Source organism: Macaca fascicularis, chromosome 6, assembly GCF_037993035.2.
Source record: "Macaca fascicularis isolate 582-1 chromosome 6, T2T-MFA8v1.1".
Lineage (NCBI taxonomy): Eukaryota > Metazoa > Chordata > Mammalia > Primates > Cercopithecidae > Macaca > Macaca fascicularis.
The window spans coordinates 149,355,314-149,371,239 of NC_088380.1; the positions used below are offsets into that span (position 1 = coordinate 149,355,314).

Sequence of the window (15,926 nt, forward strand, 5' to 3'; positions counted from 1 at the left end):
CATTCATTAATTCATTATGTATTGATTAGTATGCTTAAAGCATACATGTCTGTGAATAACTCTCCCTTAAAGGAGGATACCATGGGTGACAGTGAGACCCAGTCGGTGTGCTAAGGACTCTTCACGTCTTATCTCAGAACAACCTTATGAGGTGGGTAGGAAACTGAAGAAGGGGTCTGTGAAAAGAGGGGTAGCAGGTGGTGATTCATGAAGGGCCCCTTGTGGGGCTGCCAGAGTGAGAATCTCAGCTCTGTTGCTTGCTGTCTGTGCAGCTTGGGCAAATCACTCTGCCTCTGTCACCTTCTGTTTTCTCATCTGTGAAATGGGGATAACAGTGCCTGTCTCATGGGATTTTGAGAGTCAAATGAGACAATGTTTGTGAATTTCACAGCATTTCTCTGATACATGGTAAGATCTCAATAAAAGGTGGCTATTTTAAAAATTACTATTATTAGGTACTGTTATCTCCTTATATAGAACCTGAGCCTTGGGGAAACTGCCTCAGCTTAAGTCACACAGTGAATACAGCAAAGGATGGTGATGTCTTAACTGCCATTAAGTGGCACAAATAGAGTGCCATGAAGAGGCTCAAGGGAGAGAAGCAGCACCTGTGTTGTGTGGGTGGCGGGCAGTGCTGCAGATGGACTAGTGTGGGCCTGGGAAGACTCCATGGATGAGATGGCATTTGGAGGATTGGCCCATCTGGACACCTGGAGGTGGGGAAGTGCAACATTGTTGGTGGAGTGAACATCAGGGTAGAAACTCAGGGTTGAGAATTGGGTTGTGTATGAGCTCAGGAATCCTCTGATTCAGAGCAGAGGTGGGGGTATGTAAGCCCATGAGGGCAGGGGCTGGGCTGGGTTAGTTCTGTGGTAGAAGAGTGCCTACCACCTGGGAGGGGCTCCACACACGGTTGTTTAATCCAATTGAATGACAGTGTCTGGAGGTGGCAAGCTTTAGTTGGTGAAGGGAAGTGACCTGGGAGAAAGCAATTTTGAACTTCAGTTGGAGAAGTTGATTTCTGCCTGCCCACAGTGAGACGTGGAATTCTTTCATTTGTATTGCAAAAGGCTAGCTCTCTCAGCTGCCTGGTATTAAACTGTAAGTTGCTCTAGACACTAGTTTTGCTTTTATCTAGACAGTGAATCTGATACTCTCTGAGCTGTTTGGTCAACATTGCTTATGGTAATAGGAGATTATAGGACTGGGTGGCCATCACTCCCTGGGGTCTTTTAAATTTAAGACCACAGAACCTTGAACCAAACGAAAGCTTGTTTGAAGTAAATATCGTGTGTGGCCCTGTGGTTTTCCCAATCCCGTTTCCCTCCTTTACTCCCTTCCGGTTCTTCCTTGTTTTCTGTGGTCAGATTCTCACCATAGGTGGTTCTCAAGCCTTGGCACATCAGCTGAGCACAGGCGCTCCTCACTTCATCTAACATATGTGTTAGACAAAGGCTGTGTGCACATCATAGTTGTGAAGATGGCGTGGAAGCTGCCGAGGTGAGCACAGTGTGAAAGAATCTTGCCTATAATGAATCCTTAGTGAGGCAAAGGATGGCATTAGTTTTGAACATCTGTACCCTAATTCTGTATATGATTCTTTGCGTGGTTTTTATACGTTAGGTTTTCCTGTAGCAGGCTACAAGATTGGAAGCTCCTTAAGACAGGGGCGTGCTCCCTCACTGTATGTAACCTAGCCATGGCTTGTGGGAATTAACCAGTGGGCATCCGATTTATGGGCCAGGTAGCTCTTTCTTTCCTGCCTACTTGGTTTCTTGGCCTTACTAAGTAATGACAGTCGGAGGACACACATGGGTGTGTTAGAGATCTCTGGAGCAATTAGTTATCTTTGCACTAAATTGGTTTTAAACTAGAGGTAATGATCTGAAATTTACTGGAAGTCTTTTCCATGTTGTTTATTGGTTCTGTGGTGATACCATTCCCAACTCTAACTTAACTTTTTATCAAATGTGTTTATTACCCTCTTCTCTGAGCCACAAACAACACTTTAGAAAGGCATAAAGGGATGGGAGTCAATTTCAGTGGTTTTGAGAAATCATTTGAAAGATTGAAACCATCTCAGGATGATTTTCACTACCTAAAGCAATTCCAGTAGGTTTTCATTGTGAAGTAGATGTGGACTCTTGTTTTCTCACCCTTGGGTAAGACAGGTTCTCACACCAAAAAGACCTAAGACTTCAGAGCAGGGGAGGCACACCTCTTGTCTCTCTCCTCCCAAAGCATTCCCATTTGCATCTGGCTTTTCTTTTAAAAAGACGAATGGTGCTTGAGAAGGTATGTGTGCTTTCAAACATTAGCTGCCATGAGAGTTTTCTAACATTCCTTCTCTGTCTTGAAATTCTCTCCTCCTCCATTGACAGTGTGCTCTCTATGCTTCATCCCCTTCTGAACATCCATTCTTTGCTCACCTTCTTTGTCTTGTGGGTCTTCTCAAGGTTTCTGCCCTTGCATTCTTCGTCCCCCCAACCAGAAGGTCTGCCTCTCTTTGTCACTAATCTCTCCAGTCCCTGGCTCTTGCCACCACCCACATGAACATGATTCCTAGACTTCTCTCTGGCACCCCAGCCCCTCTCCAGTTCTTTAGTTTCTTGATGTCTGCTGGCGTCTCTAATCTGTATGCATTGCTGGTGCCTCAATCCTGCCATGTTTCTGTCCTTTTTCCTCCAGCCTGCTTCACCTCCCATGCGCCCTGTTTCTGTTAAAGATGCTGTTGCTGTCCCGGTCATCCAGGCACAACCTCTGGACCCACATGTGATTACTTGTTTCACCCAGTTAGTCCCCAAACCCCACGGGTGTTCTTCTGCACACGCTCTTCTCGCCACACCAGCCACTGCTGATTCAGACCCTGGCTGCCTCTAAATTCGGCCCCAGACAGAGCCACCTCACTTGGATCTTTCCTTCCCTTCCGCTGTGGAGACTGGGGCTCTGCTCTGCTGCCTCCTGCAGCCTCATGCCCTCATTGTGTTCCCCAGGCCTCTGTAGAGCTCCACCTGCCTGTCGTGCTCTGCCTGTGGCCTGTCTCCTTCTTTTGGCCCTACTGTTTCCCGTGTGTGCAGCCCAGCATCCTGCCTCTGTGCTTTTGTTTAAATTGTCACCTCTTCCCATAGGGCTTATTCTCCCAATCTCTCCTTGGTCAATTCCTTAGTGACCAGTTTAACTACTCCTTCCTTGGAGGAACATCATCCTTTCAATGGGGGCAATTTCTATTCTGACTGATTTCTCATTACAGATGATCTCTCTCTCTGTGGTACTTACTACTTTTTCTTTTTCTTGCAACCAGCGTGAAAAACAACAACAACAACACCACAAAAAAAAACAACATTCTGTGTTTTTGAAGCATGGTAGAGTTGTTAAGAGTAAACTTAGGAGTCAGACCTATACTTGCATAGAAACTTTCGAAGTTATTAGCTATATAAGGTGGAAAAGTTTCTTAATATCTCTGAGCCCCCGTCTCTCCATTAAATGGGTATAATGATGCCTTCCTGCTTGGGCTCTTGGGAAGATTGAAGGAGGTGGTATAAGTCAATGTCAGACACATAGTGGGTCCTCTATTAGTCATGTTTCTACCCTCCTCCGTTCTCACTAGGCTGCTAACTTCTTGAGTCTGCATGCATTTTAATTTTGTATTATGCAGAGCCCTGTGCCTCATATGTAGCAAATAAGGACTAGTTATTAGCTGGATAGCCAATGAATCTGAAAGGACTTTAAAGAGAAAGGATTTTAAGAGAAGCATTGGTATAGCCAATGCTTCTGCTATGCAAATGTCTACCATTAGAGCAGTGGATAAGCTTGATATGCAGTGTCAATTTGGAGACACGAATAGTTTACAGATTAATCAGGATGGATTTGATGATGAAATAACTTAATTGTTTCACAGATGAGTGGATTTTGTAGTTTTGTTCACATGGGAAATACTTTTTTTTTTTTTTTTCCTGAGACAGAGTCTAGCTCTGTTGCCCAGGCTGGAGTGCAGTGGCACTATCTTGGCTTACTGCAACCTCTGCCTCACAGGTTCAAGCGATTCTCCCGCCTCAGCCCCCGAGTAGCTGGGATTACAGGTGTGTGCCACCATGCCCGGCTAATTTTTGTATTTTTAGTAGAGACTGGGTTTTGCCGTGTTGGCCAGGCTGGTCTCGAACTCCTGACCTCAGGTGACCCGCCTGCCTTGGCCTCCCAAAGTGTTGGGATTACAGGTGTGAGCTGCTGTGTGCAGCCGAAGATACATTTTTGACATTAGCTAAGATAACATCAGGCATTAGCTTGTTGGCAAACATTATTCTACCATATCCATGCTTGAGATTGTAATTTTAATAGTTCAGTTCAGTTGTTTTATTGTGAACAGCTTGGCATTTTGCCCCTCATAGGCTCATGCACAAGAACTGAGTTTTACCTTGTAATCAGAAGGTAACTCCCAACGATTTACAGATCCCTGATGGAACTGGTGCCTCCCTGGCAGCTGTGCAGAATTGGTTATAATCCTTTAGGCCCTATGTGGCGGCCCCCTCCCTCCCATTTTACACTGGTCTCCCCACCCCTGCCCTTTCTCCCACGTGCTGGCCTTTAGTTGCTGTGTTTTCTCCAGCCACATGGTCTTGTGCACCTGGTGCTCTTTCGGCATGGCCTTCTCTTCTATCTCATCTTTGCCAGGTTGACTTTATTTCTGCCTATTCGTTTCACACTTTGTCATACAGAGGTCCAGGTTATTCGTGGAGTCTGGGTATTTTCAGGGTTCACTCTACATAGGCACATGGTCCTTCCCCAGTCTTGGAAAGATGATTCATGTTGACTAGAAGATAGAAATTCAGCTGTCCTCTAGCAATAGTTTGGGTTTGCTGACAGTCTCACTCCTTCCAGAACTGGATAAAATAATGATAAGCACTTGTGCTAGAGGGTTGGATAGGTTTTCTGTGAGGAGGCAAGTAATGCTGTGCAGAGGAATGTTAGCGAGAAAGGAAAGAGTGAGGTATGCAGCAGCGGGCAAAGCATCAGAGAGGTGGTTTGGGCCGCAGGGGCTCTGAGTGGTCAGAGGTAGTTTAGAAGGGACAGGTCTCAGGTGGGAGTCATTCAGCCTTTGCAGTGTTGTGGGATGCTCACATATGTTAGTGGGTATTGTTGAGGGGACCTCATTGTCCTTGGGGGACATGGAATCGGCCCTCCTCACAGGCATTGCTGGGTTCCTCTTTACTAGTGCAACAGCTGGCTAAGGTCAAAGCCATTCTTGGGAAAGCAAGTCAGCATGGCGGGATCAGCAATCTTAAAACCATCTTTCTAACTCTTACAACATTCAGGGAGACTGTCTTGGAGCAGATTTATTTTATTTTTCCCTAAATGACTAATTATAGCATTCGTGCTATTAATGTGGATGCCTATGGCTTGTAACAATAGGGATTTCTATCCACATCTCACATGCATTCTCATATGTTGATGCATTTTGGCTGCTTACTGCCTGTGGACTGCCAGCAGTTGGATTGGTTTTCCATGATTTGGTCGAGTGTCTTGGATGGAGACAATGGGAAGCTTCTTTGATCCGGAGGAGGTCTGCATTTCCTTGGAACTCTGTCATCATTACAACATGGTCTCACTCAGTAAGTTGGTGACTTACTTATGTTTTAAAAGACCAACAAAGCAGATTTTACCATGTAGAAGCCTTGTGTGTCGCTCAGCCTGCAGTCAGGGATTCGAGCTGCTGTCTCTGCATGTCCCGTTGAAGCACCATGATATTGAGCCTCTCCTTTGGCACAGAGATGTCAGAGTCTCTCTTTTGCAGAGACCTGCTGCTTTGAAACCTTTGACCTCCCTTATTTCTCAAACTTGCCTTCATCAAGCTCCGAAGGTGGAGGAAGTACTGATGGGGGAGGCCAGAGAGTCTATTCAGTAGAGAGCAGCGTCAGCTGAGTCTCAGTTTGGCCCAGAAGAACTACTTAGACTCTGAAGCAGGTTTCTGGGGTGGTTGGTGAGAACTTATCTTTATGGTAGCTTAGATTTTATTTTTTAATTAATTAATTAATTAATTTTTTTTTGAGACAGGGTCTTGTTCTGTTGCCCAGGCTGGAGTACACTGGCACCGCCTTGGCTCACTGCAACCTCTGCCTCCTGGGCTCAAGTGATCCCCCTACCTCTGCCTCCCAAGTAGCAGGGACTACAGGCATGTGCTACCACATCCAGCTAATTTTTGTATTTTTAATTGAGATGAGGTTTCACCATGTTGGCCAGGCTGGTCTCAAACTCCTGACCTCGGGTGATCCACCTGCCTTGGCCTCCCAAAATGCTGGGATTATAGACATGAGCCACTATGTCCGACCTAGCTTAGATTTTATATTGAGGGTTCTAGAGTCAGGCTTCTGGGTTTTCACCTTGGTTCTATCACTTAGTGGCAATTTTTCCTTTGGTAAAAGGGATTTAAACAATAGTATCTACCTCATAGGGATTTGGGGAGAGTTGAATGAATAATATCTTTGAAAGTACTTGGGGGCTAGCACAGAGTAAGCTTTCAAGAAATCATTGTCTATCATGATGTTGAAAATCCTTCAGAGTAGCCTTGACTCCGTGTTCTCAGATGCTGTAGTTCCTTCTCAGCGTGTAGGCAGCGCTTACCTTTTCCACTTGAGTCCACACTGGCAGGAGGCTACAAGCTTCCAGAGAGTTGGGTTATGCGTGTTTCTGTTTGTAGTGTAATGGGAAACACTAATGGACAGTACTAGCCCTTAGTAAATGTTTAATAATTACTTATTGAAGGAACGAATGAAGCTCTGAGCAGGCCAAGAACAACAACGTGGCAGGGTGGTGTGTTTCCTGTCGCGAAGTCATTTTTGTTAGTTTGTGACTACAAGAACCTTCATCATCTTGGAGATCATGAGAGATCATAAATGAGTAACAAAATATTGGGGAAATTATTATGTTTTTAAAAGCTTGTCACACATAAAAACTGCATGTGTTTAATTGCACAATTTGATAAACTTTGTTACCTGTATACATTCACGAAGCCACCCCCACAATACTGGGAGAATTCTTAATGCCTGTCTCTAAAGTGTTTTATCTTTCTGTTGCTGATGAACCACTTCCACCTTGGCTTTGAATATGGCTCCCAGCCTCATAAGGAAGGTAATGGGAATCTGCTGTGTTCCTCTCCACCATATTCCTTTCTAGCTTGCATCTGCAGTCTTACATTCTTGCCACTGAAATTTTCAGTGTTTATAGTATGTATTTGTTGAGTGTCTGTCTCCACTAGGTTGTAGGTTTGGGGGATGAAAGGACTATGTCAGCTTTGTTCAGTGTCTTATTCTCCATACCTCCCACAGTCCCCGAAATAGGAGGTGCTCAATGAAGAGTTCAGGGATGAATGGGTGAGCCTATTGCCAGAATAAATATATGACACTGTTGGGCCTGAGTTGGAAGCAAAGGAAACTTGAGTTGTTCTTGGAGATTAAGTTATTCTTACCTTCAGCATTTTAAAAGGGAAGAAAGATCTCCTAGGATCTGAATTACTTTAACTTCATTACTGATATGAGACCAAGTAGACCCTGGAAATGCAGGGAATCTAACATGGCTTAAGCCAGACCCAAAGATGAGGCATGTCGGGGCATTGTGAGTCTGCTGTCATTCTGAAACCCAGCTGCTTTGTAGGAGGTTAAATCTTAATGTTGGGGCCCTGTATTTTTGTTTTATTGCAAACTGTTTCTCTACTGTAGGCTGCCATGGAAGGGGGCTTTAATTGGATGTGCTGTTCAAAGGACCCCTTTCACCGCCAGTCCCTTTTTTTTCTTCTTCAGCTTGTGGTATCCTCCCCCTGCCTCCCATCATATATGACAGTGAAGTGTTTAGAGTCAGCTCTGGGTCCCTCAGAGAAATGTCTCTCTTAAGGCACTAGATAAAAGAAGAATCACAAAAATAATAATTAAAAATGATACAACCTGGCAGTGGTGTGTGGTATGCATTTTGGCAAGAGTGAAGTCACCATTTTAGAACATAAATGCTCTCAGTGGTGGAGAAAGACTGGCAAAACAGCCTTTTAAAACCCCCATTATAGAAAGAAAGGGCAGGGTTGGGAAGAGAGAGAGCATATTTGTGTTTGTGAAGCTGTTTTTCTACTAAATGTTTACAGAGGAGGTGGACAAAGCTGAAGTGAGCACTGGGCTGTGGGTGGTGTACCGGACTGACCTGGTCCCTGTTTTCTTGGAGCTGTCCACACTGAGCAAGTGTGATAAGTGTTGGGAGAAACCCAGGAGCTGTGGACACACAGTTGGGGCGAGCCTGGGCCATGTGTGTGAAGCCACACCTTGAAAGGGGTTCCTGGAAGGCCAGGTGGCGGTCGGTTGGTTGTGTTGGTCAGGGTGGGAGAGGCCTTTTGGGCCAAGGAGGATGTATGAGGGTGCCAATCTGAGGACACCTATTTTGGAAGATCGCTGTTTGGCCAGTGGGAGGGTGACTCTTAAGTGAGGCTGAACAGACCACCTACAGTGTCAGAAGAGCAAGGCTTCCTTTTTTCGTTGTGGCAGAACCCCTAGATTTTGGTAACAATATGACTTTAAGGCCCAGGCTCCCCAAGGAAGGAAGCGTATTAGCTTCTTTGGGCTAACATCACAAATTACAGCCAGGCCTCTATATCTGTGGGTTCTGCATCCATGAGTTCAGTCAACTGCGGATGGAGAATATTTACTGCATCCGTACTGAACGTGTACAGACTTTTTTCTTTTTTCTACTCTCTAAGCAATACAGTATAACAACAGTTTACATAGCATTTACATTGTATTAGGTATTGTAAGTAATCTAGAGATGATTTAAAGTATACAGAAGGATGTGCGTAGTATGTTATATGCAAATACTATGCCATTTTATATCAGAGACTTGAGCATCCATGGATTTTGTTATCTGTGGGGAGTCCTGGAACTAATCCCCATGGATGCCGAGGGACAACGGTACCATGAACTGGGTGGCATAAAACAACAGAAATGTGTTTTCTCACAGTTCTGGAGGCCAGAAATCCAAAATCAGAGTGTCAACAGGGCCATATTCTTTTGGAAGGCTCTAGGGAAGAATCATTCCCAGCCTCTTCCTGGCCTTCCTTGGTGTTCCTTGGCATGTAGCCGGCCACTTCCGTTTCTCCCTCCATCTTCACAGGGCCTTCTTCCCCGGGTGTGTGTGTGTGTTCTCACCTCTTCTTATGAGGACACCAGTCATTGGATTTAGGACCTATCCTAGTCCTATATGACCTCATTTTAACTAGGTACATCCACAAAGACCCCGTTTCCAAATAAGGTCACATTCTGAGGTTCTGGGTAGACATCAATTTTGAGGGTACTATCCACTACAGGAGGGGATATTGCAGTGGTAGGACCTGTGCTAGGAGGCTTCCTCCAAGTCTTTTCATTCTTCAAGGTTCCTGAGTTGATGGGGGCAGTGAGGCTGCTCGGGGGAGGATGGGCCAGCAGCTGCTAGGATTCCTGTCTCTGGTGAGGGCTCCTGGGTACCGCATTCTTCTCAGGTGCCCAAGAGAAGCTGTGTGACTGAGAGAGGTGGCCCTGCTCATGCATGCCCCTGGCTCAGGGTCACCTCGTCCCTCCTGCAGCAAGGGAAGCATGTCAGGATTTCTTTCTGACTGTCTTAGGAGCACCTTCAGATAGGAGGAAGTGTCCATGAATAAATAGCTAAAATAATTAATGACCCTAGCAAACAATGGCTTAGGGTTTTTCCACAGTTCTTCTCTCCTCTGGGAACAGTTTCCTGCTGCTTTCTTGGAGGTGTGTTGCCAGGGACTTTCCGGGTCTTCGGGACATTGCTTTCCTTTTCTTTCTTGTTTCTCTGCTTTCTCAGGTTTAGTACTATTCGTTTCTTCCATTTCTCTGGTATTAAAATATTACCTGCAGTGTCTTTCTATAACAGTGGTTTTTAAACTTTTTGTGCATAGGAATCATCTGGAGAGTTTATTTTAAAAAGGCATATTTCCAGATGTATTTTCCAGAATTTCTGATCTCTTAAGTCGGGGGCAGTTGGATTCAGGTGAAATTCAAAGGCCAATTCAAGAAACACGTCCTCAAAGAGAAAGGGAGAGGAAAAGAAAGAGAGAGTATGCGAGAGACAGAGAGAGAGTGTGAGAGAGTGTGTGTATGAGAGAGTGTGTGTGTGTGTGTGTGTGTGTGTGTGTGTTGCAGGTACGCTTTCCCTCAAGTGATACCTGATGTATTAGAAAGGATGGTTTTTGTATTGACCTGATGTTAATTGGTATGGTTTGTCACTAGTTTATTTATTTAAAATTCTGGCCTAGAGAGACTCCGTCTCAAAAAAAAAAAAAAAAAAAAAAAAAACCAAAAAACAACAACAAAAAAACCTCTGGTCTGGATATGCTGTTTAGATACACACATGCAAATTCTTCTTGTATCATTTGCCTAGAGGGAAAGTGATTTTAAAATAATATCAGTGGTACCTTGAAAATGTGATAGGCATCTTATTGGCTAGGGAAGAAAGTGAGTGGGGAATGGAAATGGGTGTTTTATGGCTTCAAGACTAAGCCTAGGAGATGGTGTTCTGATTGTTTTGTGTGTCGTGAAGGAGTAATGGGATGGCTGTTTTGTCTATGTTTCTGGGACTTAGCTTTCCCTTTTTATAAAAGGGGTATTGTAGGGTTTATCATTCTTCTGACCAAACTCTTAAAAAAGGTTACATTCTTATTTGCTTGCTTATTTATTTATTTAGAAACATTATTGGGGGCTTCTGGCTTGCTAGAATTGTGGATGACTATCCTTTTATGAACAAAACAGTCACGGCTACTGCCTGCCTGGGGTTTATAATGTCATCGGAGCTGTTCACATTAAACAGTCACCAAAATCAAAGGAGATTACCAACTGAAAGGATAGGAAAGGGAATTCTGGGGAGGTATGAGAGTGTACCCCTCGGGTGGATAGGGAATGTGAGGAGGCTGCTTCCCTGAGGAAGTGACCCTTCAAGCAGAATCTAATGGGCTAAAGGGCAGTAACTAGGGGAGAGACAGGGGAGTGTTTCAGGAAGAGGGCACAGGACAAGCACCATGCTTTGTGGCCGGCTGGATTGTGGCACCTTTGAGGTGCAAGTTGGCCAGTGGGGCTGGGTATAGAGTGAGGGCAAGGCCAGTGGGGTGTGCAGACGAGGCAGGTTTTGTAGGCCTTGGTTGGATTTATTTTGAGGGGAATGGGAAGAGTTATAATCAGGGAAGGTATGGAAGGGACCATCAACAAGATCAGGTCTGCCTTTTGAATAGCTTGTTCTGGGCAGTTAAGGGACAAATGGACTGGAAAGCATCGGGAGGGAAGTGGGGAGGCCAATTAGGAGTCCAGGCCAGAGATGATGGTGGCATGGACTCAGGTCTTTCTCAGCGTACCAGTTGGAGGAGAGGAGAGCTAATTGAGGTTGAAAAGCAATCCCAGGGTATTCCTGTGCCCAGGACTGGGTATTTAATCTGTGGGGCTCCTTGTTCAAAAAGCAGACATGAGTACTGTTAAAAGCATTAAAATAGAAAGCTGCTTTCTTTCTTTCCTGGTTTCTTTCTTGACATGTGGTGGTATTTTTAATCTGCCCATGTTCTTCTAAAAAGGAAGAATTAAAAATTTAAATTATTAGTATGAACTCTTCTGTTCATCTTTATATTATACAATGCCAATTTTCTATAAGATCATCTGACTTATATGCAGAATCACTAGAATTATACAATCCATATTTCATAGCTCATATGCATTTATTTCATTCTTCCAAGAACAGTGGAAATGTTGCACAAAATCAGTTTTCAGTTTTCTTCTTGATGCATACACATTTTCCCGATGTGCTCCACCTTTGGCTTACGACGTATGAGGAGGGCCTGAAAGGAAAGGAGCTATGGGTTGCCCAGTCTGTCCCTGTCCTAGGTTACCATGGTCAGTGTCAGTGGTTGACTTATCCAGGGAAGTAACATGAGGAAGAAGGCTGTGATAGGGTTCCTGGGCCGTTCGTGTTTTGGATACTATTGTCTTCTTGCATCTGGCAAGTTCTGGTTGAAATCGTAGGTGTAACCCCTCAGGGCTGTCAGTGTTGCCCCTGACTCAGTTGTAGATATAAGACAATTACCTTTCTCTTGCTTTGAGTCTCACTGAGCTCCCACACATGGTGGGTCCACCAGAATTCTGGGGCCACAAGGAGCCCCAGTGGGCCTGCATGACATCTAGGTTGTACCTGTCTTCTCTACGCACACGTATGCTCCACTGTCCCACTGGATCTCACTTGCAAAACACAAGTTCAAAGATAAAGTTATTAAAAATTTCAAGACAGCTACAGCAGAGCATTAAGCCAAGCAGGCCCTTCTGAGCACGGGACCCCATGCGTCTGTACTGGTTGAATGTCCATGAAGCTGCCATGCCTAGACCTCAGGCACTCCCAATTTTCAGCTGCCCTGTGAGCCTGTTTTCTGGATTCACTTGAGTCTGTGTGTCAGGTTTAATATTTGCAGGCTCAGAGAAGATTAGCTGGGCAGAGCCTGTATTGGCAGACGCAGCCTAGGACTGTAGTCCAAGAGTGCTTGGCTCTCCAGCTGCCCCTTCTGTGGGAAGCCTGGTTTCCGGATTGGTTTCTGGGCAGTCGGCACCAGGGCCATTCATCAGCTCCAGGTGCCATGAGCTGGGTTTCTACAAAACAGAGATGTGTTCCCAGTCAGTTGTGTAGGCTTCAGAATAAGGAGACATGATTGAGAACATGTTTTGAGGAAGACTCAGGCTTCGGAATTTGTGATTTTTAAATTGAATTAGGGTGTTTCTTCCTCCCACCCCTGCTGTCACCTAGCTTTCTTCTACCACGAGCATTAATTGCCTGCTTTGGGAACATTTGTAAACCTGCTGTCATGATTTAGAAGATCCAGCTTCTCTGTGGAGCTCCACCTTTGTCATCTGGAGGGGTTCCATTACTGGTGCTTAGTACTAGATGTTCTGAAGGCTTAGGTGATATCAGCTCTCAAACTTCAGCATGCATAAGAACTGCCTGGGAAGCCCAGGCTCCTATGCCACAGCCCTAGAGATTCTGATTGAGGGTGGGCTCCCTGGAAGAGCCTGTTGCAAGTGGTGTTCAGACATGTTTTGAGAACACTCATCTTTGGCCTCTCACATTCTGTGGTGGTCTGCAGTGGCAAGGGGTACTCCTTGCTGGAGCGTGAGTTCTTGCCTGGACTGGAATCCAGGCTGGAGAGGAGACAGTGAAGAGTGGGGAGGCGGGGAGCCTGGGGATTTCGTGGGCATCTCTGAGGAGGGTAAGTGTTTGCCCACTTGGACTACTGTTCTTGGTGCCTGGAACACAGCCTCCCCTGAGGTATAGCAGAAAAGTGACTAATTAAAGAGGGGATAAAAGGAAGTGGAACCAATTTCTGGGAATGTTATTCAGAATGGCTAGGTGCTTTTTTTTTTTTTCCTTCCAGAAACATTAATTTAATCCAGGGGGAGATGAATGGAGTTTTGTTTTTTAATTGAATTTATTCTGATGCTTAGGAGTTGCCACCTTGCTTCCTGTGGTATTAGTGGCAAGGAGTCGCTGAGCTGTGTCCGGGGATCAGGTGGATTCAGTTTTGATCCTAATTATGCTGCACGGACTGACGGTGAGAAGGAGGGCGAGGAGGAAGTCAAAGTGTTGGGGGCCGGGTGGCTTCATTGTTCCTTCATTTTTACGCAGAAGCAAATCAGCCAGGCATGTTATTTATTATATATATATGTAAATGATTCCAATACCTGTGGTTTATTGAGTGTTTGCTGCCGGCCAGGCCCTGTGCTAAGCACTTCAATGCATCATCTGTCTTCTCACAGGAACCTCCGGAGGCAGGTTTCCCTTTAGTACCTTTTCACATGGGTGGAAATTGAGTACCTTGTAAGTGTGTGAGATGGGATTTTGAACCCTGGGAGTCTGTTAACCACAAATCTAAGCTTATTTGGCTGGACGAAGGCCTCGATTTACTCACCATGCCTTGTTTTTCTCTTGATTATCCTCAAATTCGCTGTTGATGGGAACAGTGCAGGGGTTTCTGATCCTTGTGTATGGCTCTAGGTTCTGCCGTCTGTGACTTGCTGAGTTCACAACTGTTGAATGCTAGTGAAACCCTGCTTCTTTGGGCTTAGTTATGGGTTGGCTTGTTTGTTGTTCCTTTTCTTCTTTTTGTTCTTTGCTAGAGAAAGCGAGAAAGCTCAGGGGTTACAGGGAGGTGACAGACCTTGGCTTCTCTTTTCCTGCTTTTCAAGTGAGGTTCTTGCTTGCCCATATTTGTTCAGGGCACATGTGATTGCACAGACCCTGGAAGAGGCAGGCCTAAGGGTGTGGAAAGACAGTTGTACAACTTATAGATGTTGAGCTTTCCATTCACAGTTCTAACTCCAGTCAGAAAACCTTGGAACAGAAAAATTTGCATCCTGTGATGACCTGTGGAGAAATGAATGTGGCTGGAAATGTATCATCAGCCCTAATGTGTTATTTTGCAATTGTCCTCTTTTTCATTTAAAAGTTTTACAATTATTTTGGTAAATATTTCTGCAGGCTTTTCTGAGCTAGCAGTATTTTCCTTCTGTAATATGCATGAAGAAAGGCATAGAACGAGAATAAAATGGCAGTCTTTTGGTAACTCCCTGGTAGAAGTGGTGGTACTCAGATTTGTAGCTGTTTAACCAAATTCTGGGTTCTGTCTGGGTGCGTGGGCCCTGCCTGTGTGAACCTGGACAGGCAGAGCCGTCCTGCCCAATTTCCTCATCTGCTTGACTTCTCTGGCTCTTTGTCCTGGATTCCATTTATTGGCAAGGCCTTTCCTTTACTTATAAACCTCTTCCAAGAAAGTCTGGTTTTCACTGTAAGTTTACGACCATAAATTTTCAGATGGTGCACGTCACCCTCTTAATCTAATTGAGCCAGCACATCATTGTGAAGACATCATTTCATTTGGGGGGTATTAGTTGCTATGGTTATTTGCTGAGACTAACAGAGTCTGTGTTCTCTCAACTGGATTTTTGGAAACTGCTCTTTGAGAATGACATAGAGGTGTGCCTTGCTGTAGGAATATCCAGTATATAACCTCACCATTAAAAAAACTAAAAGGCACATAAAAGATACTTTGGGAGGGATCTTAGAGCTAGAGAAAGGGGTTGGCTGCTTGATTTTCAAGTGAGGTGTTTTTTTCTTTTTGAGACGGGGTCTCGCTCTGTCATCCAGGCTGGAGTGCAATGGCACGATCTCGGCTCACTGCAAGCCCCACCTCCCAAGTTCAAGCGATTCTCTGGCCTCAGCCTCCTGAGTAGCTGGGATTATAGGCGCCCACCACCACGCCCAGCTAAGTTTTGTATTTTTAGTAGAGATGGGGTTTCACCATGTTGGCCAGGCTGATCTTGAACTCCTGACCTTGTGATCCTCCCGTCTCGGCCTCCCAAAGTGCTGGGATTACAGACGTGAGCCACCGTGCCCGGCCTCAAGTGAGTTCTTTAAGGCTGAGTGTGTCATATGACTTTCCCTAGGTTCACATGTATAGTTGGTGGCTGCACAAGGAGACAGGCCATTTCTGGTTCTTTTTCTAGGTTCTTTTCTATTCCGTCTGCAACAGCTTAAATTCTCTCAAGGAATTTATTCATTCATTCCTCCAATATATATTGAGGTCCCTTATGTTTCAGGCACATGCCAGGAGGATAAAGAAGCTGTGATCTTCCTTCTCAGGGTCTTCAGTGGGAGTCCAAACCCTTGCCTTGGAGGGTGTGGTGCCTGGATCAACACCATTGGCTTCACCTGGGAATTAGAAATGTAGACTCCCAGGCCTGCTGGATCGCATGGGCATTTTGACAGGGTCCTGGGTGATTGGGTGCACCTTAAAGCGTGAGTAGCTGTCTCTGCTGCAGAGGAAAAGGCATTCCAGAAACAAAATCTAAGTCTTGAAGCTCAAGCCAGGATCAACCCTC

General features: G+C 45.1%; 1 protein-coding gene across 40 annotated transcripts in view; it reads left to right on the forward strand.

The window, feature by feature from the left end:
* Positions 1-15,926, forward strand: part of ARHGAP26 (Rho GTPase activating protein 26) — an 899,552-nt gene that overhangs the window by 515,558 nt on the left and 368,068 nt on the right. Inside the window, exon 1 of one of the 40 annotated variants that reach the window (XM_065545920.2) lies at positions 959-1,101. The exons of the other annotated variants lie outside the window; for them this stretch is intronic. The gene's annotated coding sequence lies outside the window, so the exon portion shown is untranslated. Of the gene's footprint in view, positions 1-958; positions 1,102-15,926 lie in introns of those variants that run through there. 40 annotated transcript variants of the gene reach the window in all.